We start from the raw sequence: 12,850 nt of genomic DNA on the forward strand, positions 1-12,850 counted from the left end.
AATTTAAAAAAAGAGAGCAATGATGATAACATGTCAAATCGGTAAAATTACCGAATGAACAATACTGAGCTCTCCAGAAAAACAAAACAAAAAAAAAAACAAGTTGTGTCGTATTCATGATGTATTTTTTAAATTAATCAGCCTTAGAAATACACGTAGCTTAGCTATAGGCTAATGTGAGAATTCGTTGATGGTTAACGGCACACTTTATAAAATAAAAAGTCAGGATGGAGACGGATTCATTCTTAATTGAAACTTGGCTTGTCATACACGGCAGCTTGAGCGACAACACTTCCTGATCCCCTGTCAGCTGACTAAACACTAACCAATCAGAAGCTAGCATACATTAGGTAAATGCTAGTGAATGACGGAGCGCTGCAGATTCCACACATCAACTTAGCAACTGTATGAATGTGTCAATAATAATAATTAAAAAAATCCATCTCGCTCGAGCCCAACTTCTAACTTCTGACACAAACAAGCACAAGTGCCGATGTTAGCGCGAGAGCCGATTAGCATGTGGCTAAGTGCTCTTTATGATTCACAAATGGCGAGACGGAAACACGCGTTCATCGAAGAGCCGCTGGCAAAACATGCAGCGGCATGAATAAACAAGCGACGGGCAACTTTACGGCACACAAGGCGGACATCTTGGACGGATGTCAATCAAAACCAGGATGACGCGTTGGACAAGATGCTTGCCGCGGGGATGCTTAGAGGCAATCAGGCCACGCGACTCGCTATCAGCGCCGACACGAGCCCTCCGCTGATTGGCCGCCACCAACCGACATTCTTATCGCAAGCCAGCATCAGTGGCGCCAAATTGGCCCGACGGAGAAACGGCCAATTCCAGACAGGCATGTGACTGGAATATATGGTGGGTAGAAAAAGTCTACACCCCCCTACCAGGTCAAGTGGTCTTTGTGATGTGAAAAAATGAGACAGAGAAGTGATTTGAAATCTTTTGCCACTTGCAACTTTCGAAAAGTCAACCGAGATACTGTGGTTGCAAAAGTGTACACACCCATGATAGGTGTGGGCGTGTTCAGAATTAACCAATCACATTCAAGATTAGCGTAAATGCCTGGATTAACCCCAAATAAAATCCATCAGATTTCGTAGCCGTATATCGTAAATATGAATTTGTTGGTCAGCCAGCAGCAAACAAACATGACTTCAAAACAAAGACTTTCTTTTCTTTTGGCTTCAGAGGAAGAGAAAAGACATCACAGAAAGGAGGAAGTCTCAGCTGGACGAAGGCTGGCGGTAAAAGCGACAGAAGAAAAAGAAAAAGAAGCGTGGCGGCGTTCAAAGTACCGCACTTTGTATACAGCAATGCTTGTTTTAAAGTGCTTTATAATTTTTTTTTTTTTTTTTTAAGTTGAGTATATTAAGACTTTTGTTTTAAATTAAAAAAAAAAAAAGACCATGTATAGTAAGGCTTTTATGAAAAAAAAAAAAACACTAATAAATAATTCTAGCATTAAAAACATGGTGTATTATATTATTTACATTCATTTTAAAAATAGCCATGTATAGAAAGGCTTTTTTTTTTTTTTTTTTTAGATCAAAAGATGACCATGTATTGTTAGGGCTTTGATTGTTAAAAAAAAAAAAAAAAAAAAAAAATGATGACTGATTTCTGTTCAAAGTACCGCACTTTGTATACAGCAATGCTTGTTTTAAAGTGCTTTATAAAAAAAATTTTTTTTTTTAAAAAAAAAGTTGAATATATTAAGACTTTTGTTTTCTATTAAAAAAAAAAAAAGACCATGTATAGTAAGGCTTTTATGAAAAAAAAAAACACTAATAAATAATTCTAGCATTAAAAACATGGTGTATTATATTATTTACGTTTATTTTAAAAATAGCCATGTATAGAAAGGCTTTTTTTTTTTTTTTTAATCAAAAGATGACCATGTATTGTTAGGGCTTTGATTGTTAAAAAATAAAAAAATTAAAAATCATGACTGATTTCTGTTCAAAGTAACGCACTTTGTATACAGCAATGCTTGTTTTAAAGTGCTTTATAAATTTTTTTTTTTTTTTTTTAAAAAGTTGAGTATATTAAGGCTTTTGTTTTCTATAAAAAAAAAGACCATGTATAGTAAGGCTTTTATGAAAAAAAAAAACCACTAATAAATAATTCTAGCATTAAAAACATGGTGTATTATATTATTTACATTCATTTTAAAAATAGCCATGTATAGAAAGGCTTTTTTTTTTTTAAATCAAAAGATGACCATGTATTGTTAGGGCTTTGATTGTTAAAAAAAATTAAAAATTAAAAAATGATGACTGATTTCTGTTCAAAGTACCGCACTTTGTATACAGCAATGCTTGTTTTAAAGTGCTTTATAATTTATTTTTTTTTTTAATAGTTGAGTATATTAAGACTTTGGTTTTCTATTAAAAAAAAAAAAGACCATGTATAGTAAGGCTTTTATGAAAAAAAAAAACACTAATAAATAATTCTAGCATTATAAACATGGTGTATTATATTATTTACATTTATTTTAAAAATAGCCATGTATGGAAAGGCTTTTTTTTTTTTTTTTTTAAATCAAAAGATGACCATGTATTGTTAGGGCTTTGATTGTTAAAAAAAAAAAAAAAATATTAAAAAATGATGACTGATTTCTGTTCAAAGTACCACACTTTGTATACAGCAATGCTTGTTTTAAAGTGCTTTATAATAATAATTTTTTTTTTTTTTTAAAAGTTGAGTATATTAAGACTTTTGTTTTCTATAAAAAAAAAAAAAAAGACCATGTATAGTAAGGCTTTTATGAAAAAAAAAAAAAAAACACTAATAAATAATTCTAGCATTAAAAACATGGTGTATTATATTATTTACATTTATTTTAAAAATAGCCATGTATAGAAAGGCTTTTTTTTTTTTTTTTTTTTAATCAAAAGATGACCATGTATTGTTAGGGCTTTGATAGTTAAAAAAAAAAAAAAAAAAAAAAAATGATGACTGATTTCTGTTCAAAGTACCGCACTTTGTATACAGCAATGCTTGTTTTAAAGTGCTTTATAAAAATTTTATTTTTTTTTTTTTAAAAGTTGATTATATTAAGACTTTTGTTTTCTATAAAAAAAAAAAAAGACCATGTATAGTAAGACTTTTATGAAAAAAAAAAAAACACTAATAAATAATTCTAGCATTAAAAACATGGTGTATTATATTATTTACATTTATTTTAAAAATAGCCATGTATAGAAAGGCTTTTTTTTTTTTTTTTAAATCAAAAGATGACCATGTATTGTTAGGGCTTTGATTGTTAAAAAAAATAAAAAAATAAAAAATGATGACTGATTTCTGTTCAAAGTACCGCACTTTGTATACAGCAATGCTTGTTTTAAAGTGCTTTATAATAAAAAAAAAAAAAATTTAAAAGTTGAGTATATTAAGACTTTTGTTTTCTATTTAAAAAAAAAAAAAAAGACCATGTATAGTAAGGCTTTTATGAAAAAAAAAAACCCACTAATAAATAATTCTAGCATTAAAAACATGGTGTATTATAATATTTACATTTATTTTAAAAATAGCCATGTATAGAAAAGCTTTTTTTTTTTTTTTTTTTTTTAATCAAAAGATGACCATGTATTGTTAGGGCTTTGATTGTTAAAAAAAAATAAAAATTAAAAAATGATGACTGATTTCTGTTCAAAGTACCGCACTTTGTATACAGCAATGCTTGTTTTAAAGTGCTTTATAAAAATAAAAAAAATTGTTTTTAAAAGTTGAGTATATTAAGGCTTTTGTTTTCTATTAAAAAAAAAGACCATGTATAGTAAGGCATTTATGTAAAAAAACAACAACAAAAAATGTTTTTAATGCTATAATTATTAATACAACAGTATTCCACAATCCCAAAATATTCAGATCATTTGTTCACGTAAATTTATTTCCTTACAGCCACAAAGTTGTGTTTTTTTTTCTTCTTCTCCAAAATAAAATCAACAACAATGACGTCCATGTTCCAAGCTGACAGGACGACACGGGCGCTAATGAGGCGTAATCGAAGGCGGCCTAATTAGCAGCGCTTTGTACTCAAACCCGTTTTCATCCTCATTAGGCGAGCCGGGACTGATGGCGCTCTCAACGCGTGGGCGCCGTTAAGTGTTTGTTTATCATGTCGACATGCAAAACGTTTACATGCTACAAGACGCCGGGTGGGCCCGTGGGGCGAATCAACCACACGCCCAAGATTCGCCTCAACCGAACCAGTTGCATTTGCTTGCCTTGTTTGGAGGCGAAGCCACCACAGATTCAAATTTGCAGCGTTTGCAAAGACACTTTTGATGGCACTCGTAAAGCCATCGTGGGCCGAGTTGACATAAGCAAAATATTGAAGTCAACTTTTTTCCAGTTATTAAAAAAAAGAAATAAATTCTTGTCCAATTTTTTGGGGGGTGTCGTACAATTGATAAAAAGTTTTTTTTTTTTCATTAAAAATTAATTGTAAAATTTCAAGATTTTTTTTTGTTTTCTTTTGCGGTAATTAAAAAAAAATTATTGTCCAAATTTTTTGGGGTGTCGTACAATTGAAAAAAAGTTTTTTTTTTCATTAAAAATTAATTGTAAAATTTCAAGATTTTTTTTCGTTTTTTTTTGTTTTTCTTTTCAGTAATTAAAAAAATAATAATTCTTGTCCCAATTTTTTTTGTGTCGTACAATTGAAAAAAAGTTAATTTTTTTCGTTAATTAAAATTTCACGTTTTTTTTTTTTTTCATTCAAGGTTTTTGGTGATAAATTCCACTTTTTTCTTCAAGTTTTTCTTCAGTTCAAATTTGTTGTTCAAGGTTATTTCTTTTACAATATAAAAACTAAAAAGAAATTCTTGATTATAAACAATTTCTTTAAATTATCGTAACTTTTTTTCACTGTACAGAAAAAGCTCCTATTTTTTTCTTCTTCAAATTCGAATTTTTGTGTTGTTACGTACAAGTCAATATAGCAACTTTTATTTTTTTTTCTGTGTAGAAATTAAAAATTTCAAAAAATCTCATTTTGTTAACCATGTTGGGTAAATTTCAAAACTTTTTGCAGTGAAACAATTTTTTTTTCAGGTAATGTTTCAATTTTGGAGTGTCTTGTGGTGATTGGCTGACACAGCCTGGCCTTTTGTTTTTTTTTTAAAGAGAAATGAAAAAGTACAAGAGAAGAGCAAATGATCCGGCGTGCATTTAATTGAGTTTGACCAGGTCTTGACTCGGTGTCGGCCTAATCTCGCCGCCGCCGCCCCTCGCCGGCTTTCTCGCATCCCGGCGAGACGTTCAACTTTGAAGCGGCTCGCTCGCACCCGCTGTATTATTCATCACGCCGCCACTAGAGCATCTTCAAATGGCCTGTCGTTTCCTTTTATCTTCCATCACAATGGCCAGATGCTGCGCACGCTGCACGTGCCGCCAGGTGGGGGCAGGGGGAGGATTTTGTTGGGGGGGGGATTCTGGAAACATTCCTCTGCTGAGCAAAGTCTCCGAATCCGCCGGTACGTTCAACGCCAAAAGTCGTGCATGACGGAGAAGTTCAGAAGAGAAAAGTCATAATGTTAAGATGCTTAAGGTGGAAAATTTGAGTTTCATGAGATGGAAGTTTTAGCACCTGAAAGTGTATATCTATTCTTTGTTTTTCAATAAATCTGGACTTTTTTTAAATAAATTTGTCTATCATTTAAAAAAAATCATTTTCTGTAACAATGAAATTGTCATTAAATAAAAAATTTAAAAAATCATAATTTTGAAGATTGCAAAAACATGTTTTTTGGGCAAAATTATTCTTGTAAAATTCCCAAAATTTAATCTATAAGTGGGAAAAACATTAATAGTAAAACATTACAAAATCTTTAACAATAATCTGGTAAAACGACTAAAAGGGTTTTGCAGGATTACAAAATAAATTGATTCATTAATATAATAAAATAAATAAAAATAAATATTTAAAAGATCTGATGAACTTAAACGTTTTTGTAATTTTCAATGCAAAAGCGGAATTTCATTAAAAAAAAATTTTTTTTAACTGTACCCACATTTTCCCTCAAACATCATAAAATTATAAATTTTTTTAAATTGTAAAATTTCAACCCAGAAAGCAATGACCACATTTCTTATTCTCTTCAAAGCAAAATATTATTTCGTAACATTGCAACTTTTTTTTTCTCTTACTTTTAATCATAACACCACATTGACGTTATTATTTATTTATTTTTTCTCCATGAACTTCTCGACTTGTAAACCACAACTCACAATATTCCCCCTTTTTTGGACTCGTCGTCATTCCGATGAAAAGTCTTGTGAGATGTGGCGTGCATTCGCTAATTGTCCTCAGAGGAGCAACCAGTTGTTTGTGTTTACGGCAGCTGTGGGCGTGACGAGCGCCCCCTGGGGGGGCAACGGCGCCATCTCCCATCGGCTGCCGTTTGCCATTAACATATCGTTTGCTTGCTCGCTCAGAAAATTGGAGGTCTCGGAAGACCCCGCGCGTGCCGAGCGCCGTCACAAAGGCGTCTTTCCCTGCTTGCTTCCACCACACACGAACGTCAAACAACTTTTCCACCGGATATTCACCGCTATACCAAATACCCCAAGATTTTTGTTGGCCTTCTACTGTTTTGTGCTTTTTGTAGACATTTTCTCAGAAAATTCCAAGATTTTTTTTCTTGGAACGTTTTCACAGTAAACTTCTTCTTTTTGTTGTTGTTGTAATTTTGCAAAATTTCTTATGGTTAAGGTTCTGTGTGGGGGGGGGGGGGGGGTCCTGAAATTGTCAACATTTATTTGACAATACACCAACTTTTCATTTTCTCAAAATATTTTTACTTTTTTTTTTTTTGCAAATTGGCTCATTGTAAAGTTAAATTTTTTTCTGACCTTTTTTAACACTTATTTGACAATACACCATGACTTTTGATTTTCTAAAAAATATTTCAACTTTATTTGTAACTTAGCAAAATTTGTTATTGTAAAGTTTCTTTTTCTCTGAATTTTTTAACATTTATTTGACAATACACCAACTTTCCATTTTCTCAAAATAATTTTTAAAAAAATTCTTATTTTGCAAAATTTCTTATTGTAAAGTTAAATTTTTTTCTGAAATTTGCAACATTTATTTGACAATACACCGACTTTTCATTTTCTCAAAATATTTTTACTTTTTTTTGCAAAATGGCTCATTGTAAAGTTTAATTTTTTCTGACCTTTTTTAACACTTGACAATACACCATGACTTTTGATTTTCTAGAAAATATTTCAACTTTATTTGTAATTTAGCAAAATTTGTTATTGTAAAGTTTCTTTTTCTCTGAATTTTTTAACATTTATTTGACAATACACCAACTTTTAATTTTCTCAAAATATTTTTAAAAAAATTCTTATTTTGCAAAATTTCTTATTGTAAAGTTAAATTTTTTCTGAAATTGTCAACATTTATTTGACAATACACCAACTTTTCATTTTCTCAAAATATTTTTACTTTTTTTTTTTGCAAAATGGCTCATTGTAAAGTTTAATTTTTTTCCTGACCTTTTTTTTAACACTTATTTGACAATACACCATGACTTTTGATTTTCTAAAAAATATTTCAACTTTATTTGTAATTTAGCAAAATTTGTTATTGTAAAGTTTCTTTTTCTCTGAATTTTTTAACATTTATTTGACAATACACCAACTTTCCATTTTCTCAAAATATTTTTAAAAAAATTCTTATTTTGCAAAATTTCTTAGTGTAAAGTTAAATTTTTTTCTGAAATTTGCAACATTTATTTGACAATACACCGACTTTTCATTTTCTCAAAATATTTTTACTTTTTTTTGCAATATGGCTCATTGTAAAGTTTAATTTTTTCTGACCTTTTTTAACACTTGACAATACACCATGACTTTTGATTTTCTAAAAAATATTTCAACTTTATTTGTAATTTAGCAAAATTTGTTATTGTAAAGTTTCTTTTTCTCTGAATTTTTTAACATTTATTTGACAATACACCAACTTTTAATTTTCTCAAAATATTTTTAAAAAAATTCTTATTTTGCAAAATTTCTTATTGTAAAGTTAAATTTTTTCTGAAATTGTCAACATTTATTTGACAATACACCAACTTTTCATTTTCTCAAAATATTTTTACTTTTTTTTTGCAAAATGGCTCATTGTAAAGTTTAATTTTTTCTGACCTTTTTTAACACTTGACAATACACCATGACTTTTGATTTTCTAAAAAATATTTCAACTTTATTTGTAATTTAGCAAAATTTGTTATTGTAAAGTTTCTTTTTCTCTGAATTTTTTAACATTTATTTGACAATACACCAACTTTTAATTTTCTCAAAATATTTGAAAAAAATTCTAATTTTGCAAAATTTCTTATTGTAAAGTTAAATTTTTTTCTGAAATTTGCAACATTTATTTGACAATACACTGACTTTTCATTTTCTCAAAATATTTTTATTTTTTTGCAAAATGGCTCATTGTAAAGTAAAAAAAATTCTGACCTTTTTTTAACACTTATTTGACAATACACCATGACTTGATTTTCTAAAAAATATTTCAACTTTATTTGTAATTTTGCAAAATGTCTCATTGTAGTTTCTTTTTCAATTAATTTTTCAACATTTATTTGACAATACGCCAACTTTTTATTTTCTCAAAAACTTTTTTTCTAATTCTGCAAAACTTCTTATTGTAAAGTTACATTTTTTTTCTGAATTTTTCAACATTTATCTGACAATACATCGACTTTTCATTGTCAACTTTTTTTCCGTGTGGTAATTTTCGATTTTGTTGTCTTTTCCTCCAAAGACAGGCAAGACCGGCTTGAAAATTGGAAGATTTTGTCGATGTTTGTTTGTGGGCACGAAGCATTCAAATGAGCGCGTCTCATAAATCGTCTCTCAAAGAGGCCATTCAATCCATCAGCGAGCTTTAACGCGCCGCTGCAAATCCATCAGCAGCTGACGGAGGTCTTTTACCAGCACGGCGCTCATCAGCCGCAACACGCGCACGTGCACAAAGACATCTCGGGAAAATCTCCTCCTTCACATTTTGCAGGACGGACGACCACACGCTTTGAAGGTCAGCAGGCTGCCGATCGTCCGCCGCGGAACGAGCGAACATCTGGCGAACGAGCGCGCCGGCTGCATTTATCCCCACTAAATGGCGTCGACGTGCCTGACAGCCGCCATGACGGCAAATTTACCTTGGTGGAAATTACCGTAAGATAATGAGAGTCTTAGAGGGAAGAAAATGCAGCGACCGTGTTTACGAAGTCATTGACGGACTACAAGTAGCAAAAAGTAAGAACAGGCAAAAAAAAGTCAAATTACAATTTGTCTTCTTTTTTTTTTTGCTTTTTGAATTAAGATGCAACTGTTTTTTTAAAGCAAATTCTTCTCAAAAATTAGCTTTTTTTTTTAAATCAATTCTAACATTTTATTTTTTCTTAGAAAAATAACATATTTTCAATACTTTATATTTTGCTTAGAACATTTAAATTTTTTCTTGGAAGATGAAAAAAAACTTTTGTTATATGCAACTTTTTTATGAACCGAAAAAAATATATTTTATAAGTATATTCTTCTTCTTTTCTTTTTTTTAGCTAGTTTAATATTTTTATTAAAAAGGTTCATTTTAAGGTTAAGGTTAATTGTTTTCTTCTCATACTATATAATATATTTTAATGTATAATAATATATTTGTTTTTTTTAGTATTTTATTTTTTTTACTTAATATAGTTTTACTGAATATTTTTTCTGTCATAAAAAAAGAAATCTGAAAAACAGGCAAAAAAAATATTCAGAAAAACAGGGCAAATAAATAAAAACAGAAAAAAATACTCAGAAAAACAGGGAAAGCAATATACAATAAAATAAAATAAAAAATAAAATACTCAAAAAAACAAAGTTCCCCCAAAAAATTGGTCAGAAAAACAGGCTTTAAAAAAAAAAAAAAGGAAATGCAATACGCTTCCAGAAGATTTCTCTTTAAAAAAAATGAGGGAAAAAACTATTGTCTTGAAAAATTTCTGGGAAAATTAACATATTTGCATTATTTTATATTTTGCTTTAGAAAATTGCAATTTTTTTCATGGAGGATAAAAAACAAAAATGCTAAAATATTTTTTTTTGTTACATACACTTTTTTTTTCTCATGTAGCGAAAAACATATTTTTTGATTAGTTTATTCTCATATAAGAACTTTTTTTTAGCTAGTTTAATATTTTTATTTAAAAAATACGATTACATTTTTTCTTGTAGTATATAAATGATTTCTCCCCCCAAAAAATGGGAAAAATGTGTAACTATTCTCTTGTGATTTTTTAAAAACATATTTCCATAATACACTAATATTTTTCTCATTAAATGTTTTCTTGTAATCAATTTTTTTTTCCACATACATAATCATTCAATTTTTTTTCACATATACCACCCCCCATTTTTTTTCCTTGTGTCTGAATTTTTCCCTCAGCCGCTTTGTGGTAACAAACAACAACAAGCTTGTATGACAAGCCACATGCTGCTTCACCGAGATGTTACAGAGAATTGCATTTACTGGCTGTGTATGATTTCATTGCGATGAAGATGAAAGTATTGTCGCGTGCGTCGTCGCGGCGTCGAAAGGAAATTGCATCAAGCGGGACAATCTTTCATGACGAGCCGGCAATAAAACGCCGCATGCTGACAAGCGGGACGTTTACCGCCACGTCACGCTAATCATTCACGACGGCAACTTTCAAATGTAGAATTTTTATTTTTTTTTAAAACATCTTTGCGTTGGTGTAAAAGATCTAAATGTGACCTCATGGAGGAAAAAAAAAAAAAAAAAAAACACACAAAATGAGGCGTCAGCACAAATGTTGCCTGGCATCAAACACTTCACCTCGCCAAGGCAATAAAAACGTACGACGTCCCAGGCAGATGCGCTGCAACGTATTTATGACACACGCGCGCGCACACGCACACACGCGGGTTGTCACAAACATCAGAGGGCTCGTTAATGGAGGCGGACAGCTCGGCTGCGGCAGAGGAAATGCGCATCGGCGTCCTGCGCAGCATGCCGGCACTCTTAAGATGGAACCCGGTGCAAACACAGCAACCACTCGGGATACGACAATCGCACCTTAGGTGTTGAAAACAACCACATACAGCTTTGACTTACAAAAGTCCGATTAGCTTAATGCTAACACACAATGCAAAACACCATAGCAAGGCTAATTGTTGAATGCGTGGAGTTATGCTGCCAATAAGAGTTTTTCATGATTTTTGTTGTTGGCTGCTTAAAAATAGAACCCCCAAAAAATAGGGATGGTCGAGTATCAACACCAAGTATCGGTATGGGGCCGATACCTGGCCTTTTTTCAAGGTACCGGTACTCACAACAGTGGCTGAGCTGTTTTACAAACAAAAGAAGAAATGAGAAGAATAGAAAATTGACATTCATTTTATGCAATTTTAAGGAAAAAGGCATACCTCATGTTTTTATTAAAAATTAATTGTCATTTATGTAAATATTAGGGGGGGAGAAATCATGAATTGTGATTTTGTAATTTTCGAAATTCTTTTTAGCGTAATTCCAACAATGCTATAGAAAGGCTAATTGTTGAATAATAATAATATTAATAATGTTTCCTGCCATTAGGAATTTTGTGTAAAATATATTTGCTGACTGCTAATTAAAATAATATATATTTTTTAATTCTTATAATTTTTTAAATCTGCAAATTGGAAATTTCTGCTAGACTAAAGCCATAATAGGGGATTTAATTTAACAAGAAAATGTCCTCATATTATGAGAATGCGAAAAAGTTGAACCCGTCTTGTGATTGTTGACAGTACAATAACAAGACTAAAACCCTTCTAAAAGGAGCCACATGCTGCTTCACCGACAATGATTTGGTTACCCGATGCAGATATCTCAATCCACATAAGCGCCAACATTTCCGATTGACTTTTGTCCGATTTGAAAAGTAAGTGTGGCCTTCCTTTCGGGGTCGGAGGGCAACTAAGCTGCTCAATGTCAACACGTCGCCCCCCCCACATGTTGACTGCTGGCGGCTGCGGCGGCGGCGGCGGCACGTCCCCCGGCCCTGCTTAGCATTCTGGTGCGGGTCTTTCTTAAAGGTTAGCAAACCTAATTAGACATTTATGCGGGATCTTCAAAGGTCTCCGTTATTAATGATGTGCTGCTCGGCTGCCGCCGCATCCGCCACGTCGACACCACGCGCAGGATGCGCATGCACAATGCGCCGCCGGCCCGCTACTACGAAACGCAAACACGCACAGGAAGTATCAGTGTCCTGCACAATGGGAACAATTTCATTTGCTGCAAATCAATTTGCCTTTTAAACATGCCCAAAACTTCACCAAATTTGCCAAGTTGTATGCATCCTGGGGAACATTTCCATTCAGTGCCATTAACGACAATAGACGTCAAACATCAAGTTTCAATCACCGCCATTGACGGTATATAACTGAAAATCTCCTCCTGGAATGTTCAAAAATCAGCTAGTTGGACTGATTGACATAATTGGGAGAAGGTGTCTATCAGGACGTACAAATACAAAAATTCTCAAGGACACAAATTGAAATTGATCAGAAAGTCAGCCCAACATTTGGGCAAATTCTATGAAAAAAAACTGTCTTAAATTTTTTTGCCCCTGACAGTAGTTTGTCCGATTGACACAAAATTTGGGGGAATGCGACTATTATAACAGGATGTACAAAGAGTCTCAATGACCTATGCCAACAAGTGAACAGGAAGTCGGCCATTTTGGTTTAAAACAGCCACATTTGAGCAAATTCCATAAAAAAAGGTGTCTGGAAAATTGGAGAGAAAACAATTTGCCGCCG

This window comes from Vanacampus margaritifer, chromosome 20, assembly GCF_051991255.1.
Source record: "Vanacampus margaritifer isolate UIUO_Vmar chromosome 20, RoL_Vmar_1.0, whole genome shotgun sequence".
Taxonomy (NCBI): Eukaryota; Metazoa; Chordata; class Actinopteri; order Syngnathiformes; family Syngnathidae; genus Vanacampus; species Vanacampus margaritifer.